Source organism: Anolis carolinensis, chromosome 6 (genome assembly GCF_035594765.1).
Source record: "Anolis carolinensis isolate JA03-04 chromosome 6, rAnoCar3.1.pri, whole genome shotgun sequence".
NCBI lineage: Eukaryota > Metazoa > Chordata > Lepidosauria > Squamata > Dactyloidae > Anolis > Anolis carolinensis.
Window position 1 is genome coordinate 92,839,709 of NC_085846.1, and position 27,754 is coordinate 92,867,462.

A 27,754-nucleotide genomic window follows, 5' to 3' on the forward strand; every position below is an offset into this window, starting at 1 on the left:
AGTCACCTCCCAAACTTCCTAATGGTCCTTGTTGTGGTTGTATGCCTACAGTCATTTCTGACTTATGCCGAACCTAATGCAAACCTATCAATGTTTTCTTGACAAATTTGTTCAGGTGGGGAGGTGTCTGCCTTCTTCTGAGGCTGAGGGAGTGCAACTAAAATCAGCCAATGGATTTCCATGGCAAAGTGAGGATTTGAAATCAATTATCTTTTGGTTATTATTTTTGACCAGAACCCCCTGAAATTTTCTAATCGTTTTATTCATTAATGTTATCTTAGATGTGCACTTTTAAATAACAACATTCCATATCAGAAGATAGCCTGAAAACAGAAATGCAAAAAGAAACAATTCTATGGCATAGTTTTACCATTCCATTCTTCATTCAAGCATTTGTTTCCAATTGATAACAAAATACAGTAGAGTCTTATCCAACCTTCACTTATCCAACGTTCTATATTATCCAACACAGTCTGCCTTTTAGTAGTCAATGTTTTTGTAGTCAATGTTTTCAATACATTGCAATATTTTGGTGCTAAATTTGTAAATACATTAATTACTACATAACGTATAAGTCTAGAAGATTTAGTTAAAAAATAGCTCAAAAACCTGGGTCAATATATCCATGGAACAATTACTGTACCTTAACTCTTTTCCTTAGAGTGGTGAAAGGTGATAGCTTAGTTCATCCCAGGAGAGGCAAAAGAAGCACCAAAATCCCCTCTACTTTCTTATACTTGAGGCCAACTTTTACATGAGTATATACAGTAACTACTTCTGCAAACAAAATAAACCAGTCATACTTTTGTGATAACATTATGTTGCATTCCGCTTTCTATTTTTGCTGATGCAAATTTCCTCAACACCATGAATATGTACAAAACTGCAATAATGCAACTGAGAAAAGGATCTGGTTCTACTTTCTAAATAAAATATTTTAATATTCCCCATGTGTAAAAAATATTAATATGCATGTACAGTATAATATTCTGAATCAAATGCACCATGAAATGAGAATATAGCCACTTTTGTAATGGAAGTGGGAAAGCTTCTTGTTGAGACCTTTCTTTATTATTAATTCAGGACCATGCAATTTGCTTATAGAGGCACATATAATGTATTCACATATAACTTTCAGTGTATATGCAGAAGAACAGCACATTAACCATCTCCTTACATTAATACCCCAACCTTTTTTCAGAAAATAGACAGCTGAGAATATTAGGATGCTAGGACAATTCTGATTCAGATTTCTATGACCTCCTGGAAGAATTCTATTTCCCTACATTAATGCTAAAGGATTAAATTTCTAATCTCCAGTCTTTGAAGCAATTCAGTATGAAATTTCAGGCATGCAATTGAATTGACAAGATAGGTTTCACAAGTGATTGTTCCGCCCGTTAAGATTGAATGTACATTTCTATTTCAAAGAACAGAATAAATTGGATGTAAATACAGCAATAATCTATTATATAGAGAGAAAGGAAATCTAACTTTCTATTATATGAAATTGATTACAAGTCTCTTCTGCAACTAGGCATAATAGTGAAAGGAGTCTTAAACATTTGTGAGCCTACAGTGTGTGCCTTTAAGTCACTTTTTGACTTACGGTAATCCGTGAAAGCGGGGATACAGTCTGGGGCTGCTCTTTTGTGCTACAGTTCTCATTTGGAATCATGGTCCAAAAAAGTAAAGTTTCCAAACTACGGACTGGATCCCCTCATTGTACTGACTTCATAGGAAAAGTGAGAAAGAAAAGAATACAGCAATGCCGCAGAGAATTGCAAATTAAGACATCATAGCACTCATCGCTGTCCATGACAATCAATCTGACCTCGTTTCAAGTCCAAAGTTGTACCTTTACCAAAACATCTGTAATACGTTGTTCCCCGTGGCTCACTTTAGAAAATGAGTTAGTACGGAACACTTTTTATAGGAAAATATCACCACAAAGAAATCTGAAGACACAACTGTTGTTCCCATTGGGAAACTGCTAACAGTGGTGCATAGTTTGCCTATCTTCTTGTTCATTTATGGAATCAGCTCCCAACAAAAAACAAGACCCATGATTCAGATAACATCTTTTATGCATATTATGCATTTAAAAATTGTTGAATTACCTAAATCAAGATGCACATGAAGAATCTGCTCTATGGGTTGTTACGTGGTTTCAGGTCATTTACGACCTACCCCAACCTTAAGGCGAACCTACCATGGGCTTTCTTGGCACAATCATTCAGAAGGGGTTGAATGGAAATTCATGCCCTAGTCTCCCAGTCTCGTAGTTCAACATTCAAGCCACTACACCATGCTTGCTGTTGTCAAACATCCATTTCTGGTGCTTTCTTGTTGGCATAAGCATGAGCCTCTAGTACACATCACAGCTGTGAGGTAATTGACTCAGAATTATGATGATCAAAGATGAGAAGATCCCAAGAGCCCTCTATTTATAAGTAGCACAACTGTAACAGAAGTGTTTAGTAATACTAGTAATCCAGAGGATTAGTTTCATATAGTATCAGCAAGACAGAAGGTTACTAAACGATCAGAGAAATGAATAGTGTATTAAAGGTAAAGGTTTCCCCTGACATTAAGTCCAGTCGTGACCGACTCTGGGGGTTGGTGCTCATCTCCATTTCTAAGCCGAAGAGCCAGCGTTGTCCATAGACACCTCCAAGGTTATGTGGCTGGCATGACTGTATGGAGCGCCATTACCTTCCCGCTGGAGCAGTACCTATTGATCTACTCACATTTGCATGTTTTCGAACTGCTAGGTTGGCAGGAGCTGGGGCTAAGAGCGGGCGCTTATTCCACTCCCGCGATTTGAACCTGGGACCTTTTGGTCTGCAAGTTCAGCAGCTCAGCTCTTTAACACACTGCGCCACCACCAGGGGCCCCGAATAGTGTATTCCTTTTTAAAAGTCACATCCAAATTTTGTTACTACAAAGTAGGCATTAACATGTTGTTTAATATGTCATGGTTTGCAAAAGCACTGTGCTGTATGTGTTAACTGGAAAATGAAGCGCATGAAGCCGATTGGCTGAGCCTGCAAAGACCTGGGATTGATTTGATACTGTTTCTGTTCTGCTGCTGCAGAACCAGTTTGGACAAGTTTTTCAGTGCTGAGAGTACTGCAGGGAAGAGAGTATCGTGTACTCAGAGAGGCCTTGCTATTTTGAGGCCTGTTTTGCTGCTGAGAAAAGAGGAAGAAGAACCAGGACTATATTCTTCTCTGAAGCAGATTTGTAGACCGAGAAAGGACTGCTTATGACTGTAGACTTCTGTAAGTGATCAAAGAGGCTATTGTAAATACTATTTTTTATCTCTTGGAATTAGTAAAGTTCCTGTATTTTTGTTCTGCAAACCTGAGTGGCAAGCTATTGTCCTGAGGTTGACTCTGGATTGTGGACACACGTAAGAGCTTCCATTTATCATCATCAATCCGTAATATAATACACCCCTGTATCTGTAGGGGAAATGTTCCAAGATACCTGAAATACTATATTTTGACCATGCTTGGGCTGTGGGCATACCATAAAAATGCCCTGGAGAACCTAAAGAGGCCCACAAACACCTCTGAGGAAGCAGAATATTTTTTCTGGAGCATTGATAAGTGAAACCCACATCGAATATGTGGATAAGGGGGTCCGTACTGTATTTTGTTTAGGGGGAAAGGTGCTCCTAGATGTAGGATTAGAGCATGCTCAAGAGTCAGAGTAGAAGAAAACTCTTAATGCCATGCTGTAGACATTTTTGGGGGTGCTCCTTAATAGTTGGAGAGATTTCGTTCTTTCTATTTATAGGATTCCATGGCAGCTACAAGCACTACACTAGGTTTAGGATTCTGGATTCAAGAAGTCTCATGGGGACAAATAATAATGCACTCAAGGAACAAGAAAAGATCATGAGAATTCTGATTCACCATTGAATTTTCTATTGAATTTGTTGACACTGTTGTCCATATTAAATGTCACATCCTATTAATAATGGTTTTGAAGCACTCTTGAGGTTTTTTTCTTTACCACAGGAAAGTCTTTGACATGGAGCAGACAAAATAACGTTCTGACATTTCAGTAAATGAGTCCAATCAGACATCAAATGGCAATATGAATCATCTTTACAATTAAGCATGAGTATTAATAAATCAGATAATACCACATTAGTATTCTAGAAAAACAAAATTCTCATATTCACTTGGTCTCCATTCCTCTGTCCTTGTGCATCCTCTCCATAACATGACTAAGCAAACTTTGTCCCAAACCCAAGAAATGTGGCTATAACCCCCTCTTGTGTATTACTATGGGCTTATTTTATAGCTTTAAAAGTATATATATATTTATGAATGCTTTATTTCATTTAGAACTAATATCACAACTAGGGTTCGTTATCTTTCGGAAAAGTCTTATTTTCTGATGACTTGTCTGTTGGATGGAATAGTATTTGTTATGATCCAATGGCGTTATTAGCTTTATTAACGCAGGTGATATTAGAACAGAGTCGTATCATCTAGATTCTAGCCAGTGTTAAACATATTTAAATTACATTGATATCTATAAAAGATGTCCATTTCCCCCTCTCCTCCTTTATTTATCGTATCAGAAGTGAAACTGAGGGTATAGTTGTAATGTATTTAACATCAAAGTTAAAAACTTGGTATTATGCTAAATGTACTTTTACCAGTAGCTGGCTACTTGGAGTGCCTCTGGTGTTGCTATAAGAAGTTCCTCCATTGTGCATGTGGCAGGACTATGACTACACTGCAGTAGGTGGTCTGTGGTTTACTCTTCTCCACACTCACATTTCGTGGACTCCACTTTGTAGCCCCATTTCTTAAGATTGGCTCTGCATATTGGGGTGCCAAAGCGCAGTCTGTTCAATGCCTTCCAAGTCACCCAGTCTTCTGTGTACCCAGGAGAGTTTCTCATCTGGTCTCAGCCAGTGATTGAGGTTCTGGGTTTTAGCCTGCCACTTCTGGACTCTCACTTGCAATGGTGTTCCTGCGACTATCTCTGTAGATCTTAGAAAGCTAATTCTTGATTTAGGACTTTGTCGTGCTGGCTGATATCCAAACAGGATGGGCCAGAGATGTCACTGCCTTGGTCCTTTCATTATTGGCTGCTACTTCCTGTCGGATGTCAGGTAGTGCAATGCTGGCTAAACAGTATAATGGTGTGGGTTGTAGACATCCTGTGATAATGTGGCAAGTCTCATTAAGAGCCACATCAACTGTTTTAACATGGTGCGATGTGTTCCACACTGGGCATGCATACCCAGCAGCAGATTAGCAAAGTGCAATGTCTTCACTATGTCTGGTTGTGATCCCCAGGTTATGATCCCCTTCTCCTAATCCTCCTCTTCCTTCCTCTTCCTTCTCATTTCTCCTCTCTTCCTTCATCTCCTCCTACTCTTCCTTCTCCTTCTCCATCTACTACTTTTCTACCTCTCCTTTTCTGTCTCTTCTCTTCCTCTTCTCCTTTGTCAGGGTGGGTTTTTAAAAACATCAGCTCCGCAGCACCCTGATTTATTGGTGATCCTTTGACTCTCACCAATTCCTCCTCGGACAGACTGCTTCCCATCTGGAGAAGCAGTACCAACAAACGACACCTCAGTCGCAAATCAGCTGAACACAGGGATTCTAAGGCTTTATTCCAAATATAAACAAAGGTATTTACAAGATGCAAAGTCCATCGCTTGTTGCAGACATGCTTTCTCCTTGCTGTTAAGTGAAGCACACACACATACTGATAAGAGCACATTCCACACAGAATGATGAGCGTCCTCTCTGGCTGGAAGTCACGACCTATTGGCTGTTACAGGTTATCACTCAAACTGGCCTGCCATTAACAGTTAAGATGCTGGAACACATGTCTGGTATACATAGTTGCAAATAGTAAAAACACTTGATTCATCATTTCATCCTTACACCCAAAATAAATCAACATCCTTTTTCTATTTAATTATATTTCCCTTCATAAGCCAGATGGCTTACAAGTTATAACAAAAACATTATAGCTATAACATGCAAAAGCTTAGCATAAAAATTAAACTGTCAGTAATATTACAAACTATTTAAAATATATAATTAAAATAATAAAAAGTAGTATAAAAACAGTACAGCTAGACGTGTTTACGTTGATTCATATTGCTGTAAGTTACTATGCCGTCACATCCAGGCACCTTTTTAAGCTTTAGGATGTGCTTCTTCCTTTGCCCAGATGAACTGTGGGGGCCTTACTTAGAAGCTCTGGAAATCCCAGTAACCAAAGGCACTTCAAGTAGAACAATCCAACAAAATTTTATTTCACAAAGTCCTTGGCAGACTTGGCACATGTAATTAAAGTTGCAAATAAAAACAGTCCACTTATAAAACCTTGCAGATGTTCCTTGCTTGCTTTCCCCCTTTTGGTTGCTAGGTTAACTTCCACCAAAAGCAAAAAGGTCCAGAGATCCTCTTCACCCTAACTCTGAGCTGCTTTCAAAAGATCTATAACTATCTTAGCTCAAAGCTAGTTTTTGAGGTGAAGTTGGTAGGGCTTCCTCCAATGGCAAAGAAATCCGAAGATGTTCTCTGCCCCAGTGCCAAAGCTATAAGAAAGAACAGGTCTTTCCCCTATCTATGCTTGGCACTGGTTTTAAAGGCAGGTCAATTGTTTGTACTTACGATGGCCTTTTCAGAGTTGGCCTGGCTTGGCCACACAAGCACATCTATGATGTTTCTCCTTCAGTCTAGAAGGCAGAATAGGCTTCTCAAAATGGAGCCTTCTATCCCCAGGAAAAGGGGCGGTCTCCAGAACAAAATGATACATTTCAAGCCTATAGCAGCAAGGCTTTGCAAACTGGCTATAAACTCTGCTAATATCCTAACTATCAGACTGCTGCAGAATCTGCAGCAACCCTGGAGCAAACGCAAACAGGTGCTATTTCTACAACTATAAAAAATGCAAACCAAACCTCTGGGGGACGGAAGAGTTACCAAGCTTCAAACAGCTAGAGTTCAATAACAGGACCTTATAGTGATGAGGATGAGAGGACCACATGGCTCAATCAATGCAGGGAATTGCTGGAGTTTACTTAGAAACTACATTTGTTAGAGAAGTAACACAGCAGCCTAGGAGTAAAAAGCCTAGAATAAATTTCCAGATAGGAACAGTTACTCCACAGAAAAACAATAAAAATGGAATGGGTGTGCACTCTGCTATTGCTACTGCAAAGACTCAAGAATTTTAAAAAACAGGATATTTTAAGAGTTTACAAATAAAATATTAGGCATTTACTGCAAGTGCTGTGGGTTACCTTCATGCTACTCTGGAGTGGCCAGCTCTACAATGTTAACACCAAATTAATGCACATAACAGAGCATTGATCTCTGGTAACTTGCCAAAGAATTCCAAATAAAGCATTATTTTTCATCGGCTTGTACAGTGGTTTTTAACTTGTAGATATTGGTACATATAATGAAATAGTGATTTGGGTGTGAATGTTTTTTTACTATCCAATTCCAACTTCCTGCAGTGTTAAGGATATTTATTATTTGCTAGAATCTTTGGGCCATGAATCAAGTCAGCCTTATAGTTGAATCAGCTGCTTTTAAAAACCAAAATTTAAAAAGAGGAAGCTTGGGTTGACCTTTCCAGACTCAGCCATTGGCTAGAAAAAAGGCTTGCTAAACATCTGCTGAAACAGCAGGTCTTGAAATGCAGCCAGGGCATTGTCGGTTTATATTCTTCCATATATTTTGTTTTTACATCTGACAGATCTGTGCACAACAACATCGCTGGCAATATTGTAAGATATTGTCAATAGGTTGCAGTGTACCTTTGGAACAAGTACTAAATTGAGTATGAAGGAAATCTTTATTACCTCATTTGGAAGAGTTATCTCAAGGACATCTCAGGATCACTAGGTAATTTTTTTTTGTGTCAGGAGTTACTTGAGAAACTGCAAGTCACTTCTGGTGTGAAAGAATTAGCCATCTGCAAGGACATTGCCCAAGGACATTGTTTTGAGGTTTTTACCATCCTTGTGGGAGACTTCTCTCATGTCCCCGCATGGAGCTGAAGCTGATAGAGGGAACTCATCTGTGCTTTCCCTGAGTTGGATTCGAACCAGCAATCTTCAGGTCAGCAACCCAACCTTCAAGTCATCAGTCCTGCCGGCGCAAGGGTTTAACCCACTGCGTCACTAGGGGCTTCATCACTGGGTCATAGGATGACATAAAAAATAGCAGCAACCAGCAAAATAATAATTTATAGGGATTTTTTTTATCCAAGTGATGCTCTTCTGGTGTGTAAATAAAATATACCAACTGGACATGTGAGTAGTTCATATGGGAATATTTACTAAGTGGATAAAAATGTCTCCTTTTAAAACAAAATCCTACATTAACAACAGTCATATGGCACACAAATAGCAGGAGAGAAAATAGGATCCCTCTCATACTGCACAACTACATCACTTTAACACCACTTTGGCTACCTTGGCTATATCCCACACAAGTCTGGGCTTTGTAGTTTGGGAAGGCACTAAGCCTCTCCAGTAATGAATTCTACAATTACAAACCCCAAGATGCCATATGATGGAATTAGGGCAGTTAAACTAATGTCAAAGTGCAACAGTTGGGACTTTTGACTACCGTCCTATACACACCTGAATGTCAAGAAAGTCCTATGTAGAAGACAAGGTGAAGAACATGTCATGACCTCCCGTTTTGTAGAATGAGAAAAATATAATGTGAGTAATGTTGGTCACACAGTAATGATTGGCCACTAGTAGCAGCCTTGTTTCCAACTGGTACATGCTGGTTGAGCACCTCAAGAATGTGGCTGTAATGTTTTTTTGTTGTTTAGAATATAGGGCCACTTGAACAATCTGTTCCCCCTTTTTGAATAATATTTGGGGCCAATAACAATATGTCATGTAGTGTGAAAATTCTTATTATAAGCATGTAAGCATCTGTTGAAGCCCTGTTTTTAGGTTCTCTCACACACAAGCCAGATTATTTGGTGTTTATCCACTCTTCTACCTGACAGTTTTATCTCTAAGTGAGGGAATAATTTCTAAAATCTTAGAGTTGTAGCTGCACACTCATTTCAGTCATTTATAATAAAAACAGTGGTGACAATGGGCCTATAGGTATATGGCCGCAGAGTTGTAAAAAGTCTCCATACTGGAGAAAAATTGAGAAATACTCCACAAAACAAGCACACGGAACTTAGCAGCTGGAAGTCATACAAATGAGATGAAGGAATTCCAAGTATTTCTGATACTGAGAAATTAAAATCAAGATGCAACTAATATGCCAGATGCTTTATTGGTAGCCCAAGGCAGACTAGATGCACTGAATCAATGGGGTTTACAGAGGTGTTTATTCACTATTCAACTACAGTAGAGTCTCATTTATCGAACACTCGCTTATCCAACGTTCTGGATTATCCAACTCATTTTTGTAGTCAATGTTCTCAATACATCATGATATTTTGGTGCTAAATTCGTAAGTACAGTAATTACTACATAGCATTACTGCGTATTGAACTACTTTTTCTGTCAAATTTGTTGTTTTGGTGCTTAATTTGCAAAATCATAACCTAATTTGATGTTTAATAGGCTTTTCCTTAATCCCTCCTTATTATTCAACATATTCGCTTATCCAACGTTCTGCCGGCCCATTTATGTTGGATAAGTGAGACTACTGTATTTCTTCAGTGGTTCTACAATAGTTGGCACTACAATAGAAAGCAGGTCAGAATTGACATAGTAAGAGTCACCCAGTGCTGTCTACATAGGACTGCCTTTGAAAAATCTGTTGACAGAGAATCTAGGGTCCCATTCATACTACAGAATTATAGCAGTATTATTCCACTTTAATTACCATGGTGCCATCCTATGGAGTCATGGGATTGACAGTTTGCAGTCATTTACAGTTCTTAGCCATAGTGCCTCTCCAGGCTAGAAATCTGAAGAATTCACAAGATAGGATCATGGCGGTTAAAGCGAATTCACAGTGATGCAATTCTGTAGTGGGAATGGGTTCCTGGTGGGTGCTTGCCGTGAATGCCTGTTATATTTACAGCAGTCACTTTGGTTATTATTTTATGGGTACAATTAAATTTGTTGTTGATTACTATTTCTTGGCTTAGAACAATTGTTCTAAACCTGGGGTCTCCAGATATGTTTGGCCTACAACTCCGAGAAATCCCAGCCAGTTTACCAGCTGTTAGGATTTCTGGGAGTTGAAGGCCAAAAACATCTGGGGACCCACAGGTTGAGAACTACTGGCCTAGAATGACTTGGGTCCAGAGTGCTAAAAGGGCTACATCTCCCCTTCTTCTAATATTTGCTGGGAATGTAGTTGTTTATGTCCTCATTGTGGCTGCAGCCTATCTGATTGAGATGCAAATGGAGACTTTCTCTAGTTGCTCTTAGGTTGGTCAGTTCCTTAACGGGGGAGATTTGATTGTCTATCACTTTGCTCACATGTTGCTCTCTAACCAAGACTTGTGGACTGGGAGAGATATATGGTATGCTCAGAGCTTGGAAAACTATTTTTTTTTAGTTTAATCTTAGAGTTTCCCAGCCAGTGTGGCCGTTGAGAACTGTAATCAAAGAGCTCATTGTAATTTTAAATTAGTTTTATGTGCTCTGTTATTTTTTTATTTTTTTAAACAGCTGTTCTTTTATTGTTGTTTGATTGATTAATTTAAAATCTACTTTGGTTTTAATTAGAATATATTAATTAGAAAGAATTACATTCCATATTATAGTGTATAATATGAAATATAAATATTTTAATTAATTAATAAGTAATCCCAAAACAATAGAATGTGTTCATGTTTCAGAACAGTGTTTCAAAACAGCGTACATATAATGTGAACACTTTTGCATTTGTTTTGGGGTCATTTGGGACTGATTCCAACCTTCCAATTTTTATTTGTTATACTTGCAAAGCGTAGGATGTCTCCTCTTTCTATCTCAATATGTTTGTTGCATATCTGCTATATTTGCTCTGTTATTACAAAGACATTTTAATTCACATTTTGCTTGAAGCAACACATTTGACTCAGGCCATCATCCATCAAGCAGATGTCTACAATTGTGTTCCAGCTATCAAACTGAGCATTATCTTTGATCTAATTTCATAAAATCAATCTGTATGCCAAAATATTGTTCTCTTTCTGAAATAAAAAAATAACTCATACATATCTGGTTTGGCTGAAGTTTGGAGGAAAATTCTAGTGATTTTTCACTGTCTGATTTATATTTCTATGCCAGCTCATACCATAAAGCGTTCTGGGATTCATCATGCCCTTTCAAGAGAGATTTTAATTCTGAAAACATTTTGGTAAGGGGAGAGGCAATGTAATGGATTATATCAGGGGTTCCCAAACTAAGACCCACAGGCTGGATCTGGCCGTCCAAGGTCACTTACCCGGTTCCCGCCTTAAACTTTAGACTTGGAGTTGTCCTAAGTCTAAATGACTTGAAGACACACAAAGACCATAATCCTAATTAAGCAGGCCCACACTTCCTATTGAAATACTGATACATTTTGTTAGTTAAAATTGTTCTTCATTTTAAATATTGTATTATTATTTCATTTTTTAAAATTACAGATAAGATATGTGCAGTGTGCATAGGAATTATTCATGTTTTTATCAAACTATAGTCTGTTCCCCAACAGTCTGAGGGACAGTAAACCAATCCTCTGCTTAAAATGTTTGAGGACCCCTGGATTAGAAACATTATCCTTGGCCAGTTTTAAGAAACCCTTGGCTTTTGTTGGTATGATGTGTCAATGGGCCCTGACCATGAGCCATGCTTACTGATGCTAATGGGACTTGGAGTCCAAAATATCTAGAAGACTGTAGGTTCCTGTCCTCTGTTTCTAAAGAAGCAGCTTTTAAAAATGGAAACATGCCAACTTTTGTGATCTGTCCAGTTTAACCAGTCCCATTCACTCTCTGTTGGCCAAAGTGAACAGAGAACATTTTTTCCCTGTTCAAACATTTTATTGTGTATTCATCCACAAATTGTGTAAATTCAGTATTTTTGTGAAATTTGCAAAGTTGGTTGGTTAGGCACTACACTAACACAGTATCTTGGTACCTTAATGGAAAAAGCAACTGGCAAAACTAAGTATTATTCTCTAAGAAAACCGTACAGAATTCAGAAGTCAACAGGCTACTTGAAGGCACATACGCACACACACATCCATTAGTGGGAGACAATTGGTAATTGGGAATGTGAAATTGCAAAAGATTATCGACAATGGAAGGATATCCCTAGATATGAAATTTACATTGTGAAGAAAGCATGTTGTATTAGGGAAAGTACCCCAAAATATTAGAATCATAGAATCATAGAATCGTAGAGTTGGAAGAGACCTCGCGGGCCATCCAGTCCAACCCCCTGCAAGAAGCAAAAGACATTTTTATGAAAGGATTTCATAATGAAATTTTGTTATTTATTTTCAAAATGACTTTTCAGGGTGACCTTAGGAATAAGATATCTCTATGACACTCAGTTATCAATTTTCCTTTTCAAATCATACAAGCTTAGGATTGTGGTCATATTGATTGAATCAATCCATCTGTAAATTGGCCTTGCTCTTTTCTTACTGCTGTCCACTTTACCAAATGTTATTGTCTTTTCCAGTGAGTCACATCATCTCATAATATAACTGAAGTATGACAGCCTCTGTTTATTCATCTGTTATTTCCAGAAAACTTCTCCAGCAAACTAATTAAAATGTGCCTTCTGTTAACACTACTCTAATTGTTACTTGAAATAACTGGGGGGAAATTGTATTTCTAAATCCCCAATTAATTTTATTCTACATCTTGAGTTGGCTAACAAGAACTTGCTTCATCAAGATGTGAATAATTTACAATTTATTGTGGCAAAACTAGAAAAAAAACTTGACAGGAAAGGCCTCTAAAGAGTTCTTTGTAGAACTCTAGTACCAACAACTGTGTAATAACTACAGAATCTGAGAAATTGAAACAACAGCTATTTGTTTTGTTCATGAAAACTGTTCATTTGAAGCATTTCATGGGGAAAAATATGGTGAGATGCTTTAAAGAAGATGATTGCTGCTTCAGTTTCTTTCAATCATCAAGAGATATTTTCTGTAAATGTTGATAATCTTGGTGTATTTCATCACCCTGTACCACTTCTCCGTTGATTTAACGACTATATATTTAATTTTCAGTATCATGTTTCATCAGCACATTTGCCGTAAATAATGCACTAAAGCATTAAGCTGGAAAATATTGGGATTCTACTCTATGCAATCCTATTGTAGTTGTGTATGCTTGCCTATAACAGGAAAGTTAAACTGCAGCTAACTGCAGAGGGAAAAGGAGATAACAGATAGGCCTGCCTCACCACTTTAAAATGGGAGACAGGCTGGATCTACAACATCATATAATCCAGTTTCTGAATCCAGATTATCTTCTTTGAACTGGATTGTATGAGTCCATATACAGTAGAGTCTCACTTATCTAACATAAACAGGCCGACAGAATGTTGGATAAGCGAATATGTTGGATAATAAGGAGGCATTAAGGAAAAGCCTATTAAACATCAAATTAGGTTATGATTTTACAAATGAAGCACCAAAACATCATGTTAGACAACAAATTTGGCAGAAAAAGTAGTTCAATACGCAGTAATGCTATGTAGTAATTACTGTATTTATGAATTTAGCTCCAAAATATCACGATATATTGAAAACATTGACTACAAAAATGCGTTGGATAATCCAGAACGTTGGATAAGCGAGTGTTGGATAAGTGAGACTCTACTGTAGTTCAAAGCAGATAATTCAGAAACTGGGTTATATGGCAGTGTGGCTGAGTCCATAGTATTATTTGGTTGTAAACGCTGTATTAAGTAAGCTATACCTAGCTGTGTTCTGTTACAAAAGTAATATTAAATGCTACATAATAATGGAATAATGTCAGGATAGACAGAGTCTTGACCTTAAAAAAGGGCAAAGTTAGGTTGGAGTTGTAGGAAACTAAAGAACAGATATATTTGAAAAACCACCCATTCTGATTTGACAGATAAGCTGTCCTTGCCTTTTATGTGGTGATGTGACATTCTGTGATCTTATTCAATGGTTCAGTGAACTGAGTGCATTTGAGGCTCTGTGCAATGTTCCTTTGTTAAACAGCTTGCTTTTCACACATAAATGGGTGTGATGTTTGGCCGTTTTTAACCAAAGGTATTGATCACAATTTTGCTCTCTTCAATAATGGAGAGGACAAAGTACATGAATCACTTGGGTCTTAGCAACTGAACGACTTAGACTGCCTCAAAGTAGTATCAGCCACCTGGGTAAATTTTGAGGAGAATATTCAGTGCATGAACACCTTCACTCCAAAAAAGGCCTGCTGCTACAGAGATTGTATACACTGCTGTGCTTGTGACCCATGACTGGACTTAAGCGATGTTGTGCCAATATAGCCCAGTCATTATCAGATATATTTTTCCTTTTGTTTACCTGATTATTACATCCCCCTGTTGTGTTACTTTCAACATTTACAAATTATATGATACAGAACCATTCATTTTAATTTGGATTGGATTTTGTTTCCTTCCCTAGATTTATGACTGTGAAAAAAACCAAAACTATGTGGTGGGCTGGTAACTCTAATGGCAGGAGGAAACAATTGGATCATAGAGTCTCTCTCTGAAGATAAGGTATATATACCATCGTTGTATATATTTGTTTGAGCCCTCTCCTCCAATAGAAATGTATCATTTCTTATTGTTTTTAATATGCTTAACACAGTATTCACCTCTCTGCCATTCTGTACCTTAAATTACAGTTGTTGGAAGATAAAGGCTCCAATTGGGTACAAGAGTCTGAAAGCCTTAACATCTGTTTCTGATTAGTGGCAAGCTATCATGTCAAAACTATAAACCAGGGATGGGCAACACTAGAAGGAGACAGGGTTGCATTTGCTCCCTCTCCCCCCCCCCCCCCCCAACATGGAGGAATGCACCTCCCATTGTACCCGTTCCATTACAAAAATCATAAATGTGGTTTAGGAGTGCATAATTGTGTGTGCCTACATTGTCTTTTCTCTCTTTCAGTTGCTTATCTTCTTAACAATAGAAATCTTAGCTTGTATTAAGCCAGAGTTATACGTTACATCAAAGCCAGGGAACACCAGCTTAATGTCAGTCAACAAATCAGGACAACCCAATCTTGCACTGAATTGACATAACTTAAATACATGTGCACATATCTGAAATGCAGAGGCAACCTTCATCAATTGGCTATATGAGAAAGATGTGAGAACGAACAGAGACTTCACTACAAGTATTTTCCTTACTACAGAGATAGCTGTAAATAAATGGTATTCTCTGCATTACATAGGCTGCATTTAATAGGCTTGTGCATGGATTCATTATGGACGTTTGCCTTCAGCTTGTTCTGTTGATTCATAATGGCATGGGCTCTGCTGCCATGTTTTTAACGGCCACAATAGAACAGTGGCTGTCAAAAGCCAGCTGCTTTCGGTTACACATGGAGTGTGGGGAGGGAGGCAGCCGCTAGAAGGAAAAGCGCGAGGGGGAAAAAGGCACCTCCAAATCAAGAGAGAAGAGGGAGCTTTTTAAAGGAAGCCCAGGGTAGGATACCTCCAGGTTGATACCTCTTCCTTTCCTGGGAAGTGGGAGTCTCCTTAAAATGTCTTGGAAAATTGTCTGCTACAGGGAGAGAGTATGCATGCCTGCAGCTCCTGTCTCCTCTAGAGCAGAAACAGCTTTAATGAAGCATTAAACCCAGTCTCCTCTACAGACATAAGGGAAAAGATTGCAGAAAGAGTGGCATCTTAAATTTGATGATTTTAATCTAAAATGACGGGAAGGGGAACCTTTGGGAAGCCTCCCACCCCCCAATTGCCACCAATGGGCCAGATAGAAAACAAATCTTTCAGCTTCCTGGATCAAAAATGGATTTCTGCCTTCCCAAAATCGGGAGGCTCCCAAAAAATGGGCCGGGATCTCCCACTGAAATCCGGGACACCGAAACATATTACAGTTTACTAGAATGCACAAGCCTAGCATCTACACTTACTCCAGAGATAACTGTACCAAAGCTGCTCCCGATGCATCTCTAATAGTGTTGGTGCAGCTGACCACCTGGTTTTGGGAGTCACTGATGCCCTGTCCTCGTATATTTTTGCCAATGCCACTGTTTTGCCAGTCAGAAGCCGCTCCAAGAAACTTCACTGCAGTCTTACTGGTGACACCACTTCTGGAGATCACACAGGTTGCTGACCTGTTGTACTGTGAAGCTGCTTGGAGGTGCCTTTGGTTGGTGAAACAGTGATGGATCTTTTTGAAGCGTGGACACAGATCCAGTCCAGTTATCTACACTTCAGTGTACAGCAGGCTCACTCAGGAGTTTCCTAGAAGATTCAGGATAATTTCCATTTCCCTTTATTCCAGATTATTGACTGGAAACAGTGCTTCTGCTGCAAAACCAGCAATCTGGCACAGCACCTTTTTTAGCCCATGTAGACACAGCCTTAGACAAACATTGCAGTAGCAACTTGCTTTTCTATTGAAGTAATATTGCCAACAGCAGGATACTGGTAGTAGAAAGCTTTCTTCATATTGCTTTATTTAAAAATCACATTTGGGTCATGCTTTGTATATCAAAATAAATAAAAATCCACACTGTAAAAGCTACATACTGCAGGAACACAGTAATCAAAAAGTATAGTCTCTGTGAGAAAAATGTTTATTGCTTTTTCTGAAATTGATTTTTTGCTGGGAAAGTAGCATCAGGATTTGACTAGATACCGTCTCCGTAATTTTTGAAATTGAAGGGAAAACTCTTCCTTTGTTTTGTTGTGATAGGAGGTATCGGCAAATAGTCTTGAGATGCAATAGCTTCTTTTTGGCACTATATGAGGACTTAGTTACACATTGCAGATGTGCTATTACCAACAACTAATACATACCAGGAAGATCAGTGTTCTGTTCCCTAAGCTAACTCTCCTCAGTGCCCTGTTCTTGGCAAGAACAGAGTTGGAAACTCACAACAAAAGGTGTAAAACAGTAAACAAAAAGGAATTTAATTGTATTGAAGATCAGCATCCCAACTCCTCCCATGGTCTGTCCAACAAACGATTATTTGATGGAACAGATGAAACTGGACTGGGTTTCTCTTGATTTCTTCTAAAGAGATCCTCTTTCTAGCTTCTTTTCTGTGTCCTTTGTCCAGATTTGACATCTGTCAACACCTCCTGTTTATGTCTATCTTCTTCAAACTATAGACTTGGTTCTTCTGTACTTCAAACTTGACTAGCTGTAAAGGAATTTCTGAGGAGGACTGCAAGCTCTGCCTGGGGTGTGGGGTTCTTAAAGGGACAGGGTGTAATTAAGGTTGCCTCTCACAGAGAACTATACAAAAGGAACTAAACCCATTCTAAATAAAAGGACCACTGAGGCTCAACAAAGAAAACAGTAAAAGCCACTGTGGGGGCATGACAATCAGCTTTGTTATCTCGTTTCTCTTCATTCATGCAATTGTATTAATTCTCCAGTCCATGGTCCTGCAAACGTAGTTCCGCATACCCTCATAACCCACTTCTTCTGCACAGTAACACACTTCCAGTGCACTTGGGAATAGTAGAGGGAAGCGGAGTAGAGAGAATCCTGCCTCTTGACATTATTTCACTGCCAGGATGCCAGCACAGGAACAGAATGGACCCGTTGCCCAAGATAGGTGACAAGAATGTTTTGTGATTGCTAGCTATTGACAAGGTTTACCCTTTAATAATGGTGGATGGGTAAATCACAGAGAGGAAGCAACCAGCAGTGGGATGTGCATGACATCAATGCCAGTTTGCCTGCATTGTGCAATAAATTCTTATATCAAATACTCCAATGACATCTTACACTAAGAAATCTGAATGGGAAGTCAGTGCAGTTGTTTTCAAGCCCCGAATGGCTATTTGCAATAATGCTTTGAAGGACTGATAAATCTTATCAGACTGACTCACTTTTTTTCTCAATCAAACAAAATGTTAGCTATGATGCTTAAAAGTGATGTTATAAGTTTAGATACTTGGCACTTTCATGGCCTGAACATGTGTACTGGAAAGACCTGATTAAACTCTTCACTTCTTATCCATTAAAGATGAAGTGAAGTTTCACACTTGAAAACTCCAAGCATCCATCGGCAATGAGAAGTGATTTACACTGTGACCACAGCATGTTACTCAGCCTTCCTGTGCTTTTTTCATATCTAGCAAATACAGCCTAACAAATTTTCCTATAAAAGATATGTGAGTTATGGGCTATTACTCAAACCACCCCATTATCCACACTGACCTGGAACATTGGAAGAAGAAAAGAGCAAATGTACTCCTTTCTACCTTTCGTTCAGTGCATAAATAAATGGCTTGCTCATGGAAAGACCTGTATTTACAAATTAAAGGCAAGGAAGAATGTATACGTCTCTGTCTGCTTTAAATTTGCATGTGCTTCCAAGAAACACAAATCTTCATAGACCAAATGAATGGAAAGCTGATGTTTCCCATCACAGCCATATCAATTTTTTAATTTTTAAAAAAGGTTTCAGGTTGGTAGGTTAATTGGATTTATACCCCTCCTTGTTCTCAAAAATGGGACTCGAGGTGATAAAATTGCAGAAATATAAAACAAAATTGGACATGAATATTAATAAAATAGTCAAAACACACTCCTAAAAAAATACAGTCCCCACCCAGCTGTTTATTTTAAATACTTATAACTGAAAAGTACATCAGCAAGTTGCTTTCTAGTTTTAAGCCTGTGCTTCATGTGCTGAAAACTGGCAATGTGTAACTGAAGCCTCTATCTTAGAATCAGCAGCTGTCATCTGTCTGTTTGAATTAAAGGCTCAAAAAAGCATTCAGCTAATCTATGCTGACAAGAAGAATTATGAAAATGCCCATAGCATAATGGCAATTCACAAGTGGTTTAACAGATATTGCTTGTGATTGCATCTTCAAAGATCAAGACTTCACATATTCAGCTGGGAGCCATCTGCCAAAATGGCCAGTAACAAAAAAGTTGAGAAGTCTACTTTTACAGGTTGTGGGTTGCCCATGAGGGAGGAAGAATTTGGTTTCTGAAATGTGAAAACCCCAAATGAGTTCTGGCATTTCTGAGAACGATTCCTGCTCACTCCACTTCTTTATAGGTTATCTAGGATGGCAGAGTGAGGTAACCAATGCAGCTGGAATAACTGCAACATCTGCATCTCCCCAGGCCTTCTGTGATGATAATAATAAATAATAATCTTTATTTATATCCCACCCCATCTCCCCGGACTCAGGGTGGCTATCACTGATTTACAATTCCACCAGAACGACTCCCTCCCCCCATTGACGCCTACAGTACTTGAAAGAGCTGCACCTCCCTAAGCCTAATGAGATATTGGAAAAGTTCAGACATTAGGAACCAAGAAGGCTGGGGGAGAGGAATGGATTGCTTACCTGTAACCATGTTTCTTTGAGTGGTCATCTATGAAATTCACACATATGGGTCTTGTACGCAGGTGCAAGACAGGTCGGAATTCTCTGGAGCACTTAAAAATCTTCTAGTGTTAGCCCCGCCCACTCCCCCTGAGGATATAGCCACCTATTCCTCAGCCGCTGTAACAGTAGCTTAAATAAACCATCTGAAGCATGACGATAGCGGGGAGGTTGGGCCGGGATGTGGAAATTTCACAGATGTCACTTGAAGAAACATAGTTACTGGTAAGCAACCCATTCTTCTTCTTCATAGTGTCTGTGAAATTGCACATATGGGTGACAAGCAAACTACCCATCTTGGAGGAGGGGAGTCATGCCACAGAAGAAAAAAGTACTACTCTACCAAAGGCAATGTCTTTCCTGGAGAATTCATCCAGATTGTAGTGAGACACAAAGGTGAGTGGAGTTAACCACATCGCTGCCCAGCAAACGTCCTCAAGCGTTACTCCTTGTAAGAAAGCCTGAGATGTGCAATAGCTGTGGCCAAATGACCCTTTTGCTGGGGCAAAAGGAGTCTGCCATGAAGAAAACCGCTGAGAGGAAACTGGACTGCTGAGGACATCCCAGTGATACTTCAGAAAGAGTCTAGGGAACTTCCTGTGAGGATGGGTACAGTCGACAGAAAAAGCAAGATCCCATCTGACATCAAGCATAAAGAGGGAGTGTTCCAGAGGGGAATTGGAGTTCTGGGGAAAGACACATGTGAAACTGGGACATGACTTTCACCAAAAATGCCATGTCAGTACGGAGGACCACTTTGTCTTTGTGAAAATAAAGATAAGGCAGATCCACTCTGAGATCACAGAGCTCACTAGCCCTCCTTGCTGATGTAATTGTAACAAGGAATGCTGTTATCCATGATAGGTAGGCAAGATATGTTGATTCCAAAGGTACCTTCTTCCGCCTTCACAGCCATTGTAACATGTACTATGTTATCCTCCGCCTGCTCCGCCGTTGAGGTCTTTGGGTCTTCGGATTGTTCTTGGTCTGGATCCTCCCCTGTGGCCCCTCCTGGGAGTGCAAGACTCCAGTGGTTGTGCCCGCAGGTTCATTGGAACACGCAAGCCCCCTCACCATGACAAGGTGACAATCCATCGAGGCGGTGTAGATGCACTAAGTCATAGGTGTCCCATACTATAGTATTTCCCTTTAAATTACGGTAATTATAATAACCATAATCTATGCATATAAATCAGGACATACAAATTGTAAATTAATCTGAGTTCTCCTTTTTTATGAGTAAATGGCCACCCACCATGTGCATCCTTAAATGGGTAGAGGAAATGTATTTCAAACTGTAATAACTTTTGTAGCTAAAAGGCATTTGTAAGGGATGTTTTAATGAAGTAATAAATCCCTGTTATTTTCAGTTGTCTCTAGGATTCTGGCGCAAACTTGTGCATGTTTATTGAAAAGTAAGCCTCCCTTCAGTTAAGCTGTGCTGACTCCTCAGTGTAATCCTAAAGTGATTGAGAGCACTTAACCCTAACTTGAAATCAATGACAGTTTAAAAGCACTCTGCCTTCATCACAGCCAAATGCATTGAGTCAAGGAAAGGCTATTAAGTCTATAGCTCCTCTTTATCTTCAGCCAACTCCCCAAAATAAATCAGAACAGATTTTCCTTTAACAGTGCTAATGGGTTCTGCTGTGAAAGGATTCATGCCCAGTTTTTGATTATAATTTGCATTTGATTTTAATCATATACTGTCAGGCTAATCCGTTTGGCCGCAATTTCTGCCATTTGTGTTTCCTCCTTTGTTCCGGCATTACGCTGTTTGTCTGGGTTTTAAACAAGACACAGCTTATAAAGGATGGTTACAGTGGCCCTAAAAAAATGATTGTGCCCTAAATATTAGCATATAAATGGACAGGGGCACAGTCTCATTGGCACTGAATTTCATATTAAAACTGGAGCTAGGCCATACATTCGGGCAGTATTTGCCAAGCAAGGTCTAGAATTTGAACTGGAGTCTTGCTGTGCTCATTTCATATCACAAATCCTTTTCCACTTCATAGATATGTCATTATTGTAAAAAAAAAATATGACTGTTGGAGAAGCAATATGAATTACAGTGTAGGAAAAGTGTTTCACATACATAATACTACCTATGCAAATAATAAGATCGTGGCTGGCAGTCTTTTAGTGTTGCCGCTTGTTCTGGGATGCAACTGGCTGTACTTGCAGGTGTCCCCAAGAACTCATTTCGATCTGAGAAACAATGCCATGTTATGAGATAAGCTTCATTGGTGGTAAATCAGTGCAATAGGTAGCATACAGCAGAGAAAATATCACAGTCCTTTAGCTCATTATTTCTAAGACTGTGAGTCCTGACCCTAAATGAGGTCCCCTTAGCTCAACGTTGGGATCATGAAAAATTTTACAACACTATACCTAGTGGCTGTTTTAAACATTTACATGCATCAGTTAGCAACAATGTGCAGTGTTTACAATGGACTTCAGAAAATGCTTCACCTGTACTTCATAAAAAGGAAAATTGGCCTGTTTAGCAAGCCCTGCAAATGCTGATTTACTATCAGTATATGTTTGATTTTTCTCCCTGTTTTATGTACCTATATATCTGGGATCATGCAAAAATTTCTTGAACAGAAAGGAGCCACAGTGGGAAAAGTTGAAGAAGCCCTGCTTTAGCTAGTGGATTCCAGCATTGTTTTCCATTGAATCGCAGAATCAGGGCCCATCTACACTGCCATTATAATGCAGATAGAACTTGATTATATGGCGGTGAAGACTCATATAATTCATTTGAATCTACATTATATGAGGCTACACTGAACATATAATGCACTTCAAACTGCATTATATGGCAGTATAAATGGGGTGTTGGACCCCTAAACATTAGATTTCATCTAGACTTTCTCACTCCTGATTCCTTTAGCTTGATAATAGGTTCCTTCTGTTGAGGTGTGTAAGTCACACAAACAAACACACACTACCATGAGTTCAACGGAAAATTAATTGCTGAGGTTAAACAGTGAAGAATCAAACAAAGGAAATTGAACTGTGTAAATTGGACTCCCATTCTAATAGCTGTAAGCTCAATATAGGCAAACTGCTAACAGGAAAGTTTATTCCTGGGATCATTTTCAGCACTGCACTTTTCAGGCTGAGGTGAAACCATTGAGCAGGAGCTGCTTAACAGAAAATAAATCAGACAGCCGTAATGCTTACAGGAGGCACATCTACACTAATCACATAATGCAATTTAAAAGCAACTTGACAGTACGGTGTTTAGATGGCACACACCTTGAATGTGCTCATCACATTACGAGATTTGAACTGGAATAAGTAAAGTCGAGGAATACTCCAAAATAGAGCCCATAATGTGCTTCCATGCACCTAAGTGTAAACCACAAATTCTAACCTCACAACACCATGCTAACATGTGGCAATAACTAGGCCTTGCTCTTGTTGCATGCCTTCAAATCATTTCTGACTTATGGCAACTCTAAGGCGGCCCTATCTAAGGTGTTTTATGCAAAAATGTTAGTCATCTGAATGTTTGAAAATCTAAAAAAGTAACCTTGTTTTCTTGGACAAAATTAGTTTTCAGAAGTCCAAAGTATTCTTTTCTTGCTAGCAAAGAATTGGAGTGGAACCCAAGGCAATAAAAACTGTGGAATAACAATAGAATAGAATTGACAGTGTCTGCTTACTCCTGGCTGCTCATATTTGAAGAATGGAACAGGAGATCAGGCTGTCAGATCTGAGTTCAGCTCATAATGACTTTGACCATCTTACTGAGTTATGTAGCTTAGATATGGAAAACTCATCTTAGTAACAGACTACACATTTCTAGCCTATTAATAGCTAGAGCAACAGAGGAAAGTTGCTGTCTTTCACTCAGTTGTATTTTGGATGGTGCCAAACCATGGTAGTGCGTATATAGACAGCCTTGTCTATTCCCCATATCCTTTCATTTCCCACCTTGCTGGGAAGAATTCAGAAGCCTTTGTTTCTGCTTTCAGCCCCCTTCTACACTGTCCCATATCATAGGATCTGATTCCAGATTATCTGCTTTGAACTGGATTATATATATCCCTACTGCCAGATAATCTGGAATAATCAGATAATCTGGGATCAAATCCTGGGATATAGGGTCAGTGTGGAAGGGCCCTTAGTTAAACATAGTTTGGCAGATCTGTGGTTGGGATTAGTTTTTTTTAAAAAAAAAAATACTTATAGTTAATTTAAACAAGCTAGATTCAGAAAGGATGGTTTGATGCTGGCTTGTTTTAAAGTAATCATGGCTAATGTTAACCCCAGTTTGCCAAACTGGACCATGTGAAAATTGGAATCAAAAACTTTGAAGCTCCTTCTCTTGACCAAATGGGAAGAAGAGAAAAGTGTTCCACTAGTACAATTTGTTCCTGTCACATAACCAATGTTTTAAAATACTGACTCTTACCCTTTTGGGGAGAGATAATGTAAGAACTTTGCTTTATGTCTGGAACTTTTGCAGTCAAGGCAGAGAAATATTGTAGTTTTCCATCTCAAATGCTCTACTGTAAAGGCCTTTGAATACATATGAATATAATCAACTTTGGCATGCTGAATACACTTTCTCAATTACATCCTACAACAATGTAATCTACTTTATTCTTTTGCTTAAAATTTCCTTTCACACCAAGTACTCTTGCTATCATGTCTTGAAATATAGTGTAAAAGGTTACGCGTTTTTTCTCCCTCCAGATGCTGAAATAAAAGCTGTGTTAAATTTGCAAATGATTTAGAAAGCAGGTGCTTATCTCACATTGTGTGATGCAGTCAGAAACCACGTCTGCTATATTATTCTCATGCCATCATAATCTGTAGTTCATATGGCTGTTGTATCTCAACTTCTCAGGGAGAAGAATCTTGTTATCTCTAATACCAAACCCTGGGAAGCAGCCAGGAAAGAGTGCCAGGGTTTCGACTCCTGGGATCAAATTTCAAGGAAGTGATAACATGAGCATTCACTTGAGCATAATCCGTTTCTATATTTGAAGTGACATAATCATGAAGCAGGCACTCTGGGCTGATTTCAAGCCCTCTGGAGTTTATAAAGCATCACACTGTGTTTTGATGAGAAGGTTTCGCAGTATTCTCCAGCTTCTGCAGCGTGGCGAGATAGCAGTCTGCCAGTTAGGCACCTGATTGAGCCTAGATGTGAAATAAAAAGAGACTGCATACACTCGGTGCGCAGGGATGGAAATCCTGCATAAAAAGAATGCTAGTAAATCGCTAACTTACTAACATCAGTCCGAGGGCAATGTACAATGTAGCTATATTTTGAAACCCATCTTTCCCTTCATTGAAGGCAGAGTCAAGTTTGTATGTTGCAAAGGATATCACATGTTGCAAAGGATATCACATGAGCCTGTTTAATACATTACAATCTACATATAAAGCCCAGCTTCAAGTATAGTTGCCACACCCTTCCATTGTCCAGATTTTTCTTTATTGTCCCATGTTTTCAGCTGTATTTAAAATGTCGCAGACTATGTCTTCACCAGGTGAAATGATCCAGGGTAGTCTATTCTGGAGGTGCCCCAAATACACTACAAATGGTCCACATGTACTGGTGAAGAAGCATTCCAAAGCCATTTTGCAGTCCATACAGCCTGCCAGACTGATGGAGCATCAGTGCCTATTCTCCTTGTGGGCACCATCACCACTACTATTTCACTGACCCGGTGGTTCTCAACTTGAGGTCCCCAAATGATTTTGGCCTTCAACTCCTAGAAATCCTAACAGCTGGTAAACTGGCTGGGATTTCTGGGAGTTGTAGGCCAAAATATCTGGGGATCCCAGTTTGAGAACTACTGCATTGGCCAGAAAGAGCTTCCCCAGAAGAACCTTGTGGGTTCCAACAGAGCAACCTAGTAAGGCTCTGCTGGGGAGCTACTTCTGGCTAAAACTGTAATGGATCTTTCTGACAAATGGGCACTAGATTGCCCCAGATCCAGCTGTTCATACCTAAAAACACTGGGGTCACTCCAGAGTTTCCTGGATGCCCCAGGGTATCCTTTGGTTCCTTTTGTGATGAATTAAAAGGTAGAATAAGCACTTCTGTTGCAGAACTGGCTGTACATTTGAGCTACTCATAATAGATTCAAAGTGATTTTTTTTATTTATTTTGCCCATGTAGACACAGGTTCACATTATCCTCAGACTACTTCAGTTGCTGCAATGAACTACAGTACACTAAGCCAAATTTTTCAGACCTTGTTTGAGCTGCTGCATTTCCCATCCTCAGCTTATACTCGAGTCATTAAGTTTTTCCAGTTTTTTGTGGTAAAATTAGGGGCCTCGGCTTATATTTGGGTCAGCCTATACTCGAGTGTATACGGTAATTCCATTTTAAAGTTCAATAATTGGTTGAGTATGTGTACAAATAGCAAATGTTGGAAGTTTTGGGTGTCAGATGTACTCAACCCCAAGTTCAGCTCCTACATGTACTACAGAGACTATTTAAATCAGCTATAAATCTTGGACAATACACATATAACTCACTCTTAAAGTTCCCTGTGACTTCCATGATTTATGGACTCTCAGCACCACGTATTTTACAGAACGTCAATTTATAAAAATGGAAACGCAAATTATCCACTGCTCTTGTGTGATTTATGTGAACTTTGGGAAATAAACTTTTCACCACCTACATCATTTTGCATTCATCTTTTCAGTATAGTACGTATAGTATATATAGTATAATATATACTATATATTATACTATATATACTAAACCTGGTATATACCTGGGGCCATGTTCAAATGCAATGGCCAACTAGTTCTTTTGTATTCTGGTTTGTTGGGGATTAGGGTTTTCTGGTGAGAGCATTGCTCATTTGCTTACTATGATGACTGAACTAAGATCGTCTCATGACAATTCCAAAAAATAAACCAGGAACAAACCATGGATTATTTATCTGGTTTGTCAGGGAAAAGCCTTGTGACAATGTCAGGTTTGGACCATGAATGTCATGTCTGAGATTTGTTGAGCTCTTCCTGCTTGCAGAGGGAGATAGTAGACACTAGACAGCATATATCACACAGCACACTGCCTCTTCTTGAACCAGATACATTATACCCTAATTATAATTATAATTACATCTGTATTATGTAGTTTGAATGTGCATGTTCATCTGTGCAGGCATACAAATACCCACATCTTTACATAAGTACATGTTATTTTTGTGACTTGATCTCAACATGCGTTTGAAATGAGCAGAGAAGACCTGTCTGAGTTCTATCCTAACTAACAGTGATGAAAAATAAGATATAAAAAGCCATGTATTTAATATTACCATTTCTCTACATACATTTAAAATTAGCTTTCTAATTCTGCCTCTGGGAAATTGAGTTGATTTAAGGAAGTCTTTCAATAGCTGGTAAAAACTTTGAGTTTCTTCTCTTCCTCTTATTAGAGATACTAAAGATAAAAGCAAAAAATCTAATAGGAACAACACATCTCAGATCTCGATGTTGCCTCTCCTACTGGCCCAGCCACTAGGAATTAAGCAATGGTTTTTTCAGAGAGCTTTGATGTAGCATGACAGCATCGATTCCATGTTTCAATTAGGACAAAATCATCATTTTGCTAAACACTCCATTAAACTTTTTTTACAACACCTGACAGAACTCACTCCATTAATTTTTGGATTGTACAGACAAAAAAATGTATGACACCGTAGGGTGAAAATTAATCTATTAATTAAAAAGAACATGAAACATTGCAGGCCAAAAGCCAGTTTTGCTTATTTGTTGTAAATAATGTACAGTATTAGGAAGTATGTGAGATCAATATCAGTATTTTAAAACTGTAATGAGAAGCTGAGAGGCTGATATTACTAAATTTGAGACGGTGAGTTTTATTGTTAATTCCCCTTTAAGACATGACTTTTGCAATCCTGTCTGGACTATTCTACCAGAGATTCTATGATTATAAAGGCTATCAAATTTCACTTATTTGGACATATTCTTTGAAACATATCAGTATGCAAAATGATTTGCAAGCACCTTAGAGAATGAGATTGGTAGCATAAACTCCAGTAGTCTTAAATTTTCTTCCTCAGATAGAGTTCCCTAGGAACTCTATAGATTGTATCACATACTATTGTTGAAGGAAGATGTTGACAAGCTGGAATGTGTCCAGAGGAGGGCAACTAAAATGATCAAAGGTCTGGAGAACAGACCCTATGAGGAGCGG

General features: G+C 38.8%; 1 protein-coding gene across 3 annotated transcripts in view; it reads left to right on the top strand.

The window, feature by feature from the left end:
• calcr (calcitonin receptor) overlaps positions 1–27,754 on the top strand; it is a 138,550-nt gene that overhangs the window by 43,026 nt on the left and 67,770 nt on the right. For 2 of the 3 annotated variants that reach the window (XM_062983984.1, XM_008112528.3), the window contains exon 2: positions 14,607–14,704. The exons of the other annotated variant lie outside the window; for it this stretch is intronic. The gene's annotated coding sequence lies outside the window, so the exon portion shown is untranslated. The remainder of the gene's footprint in view (positions 1–14,606; positions 14,705–27,754) is intronic. 3 annotated transcript variants of the gene reach the window in all.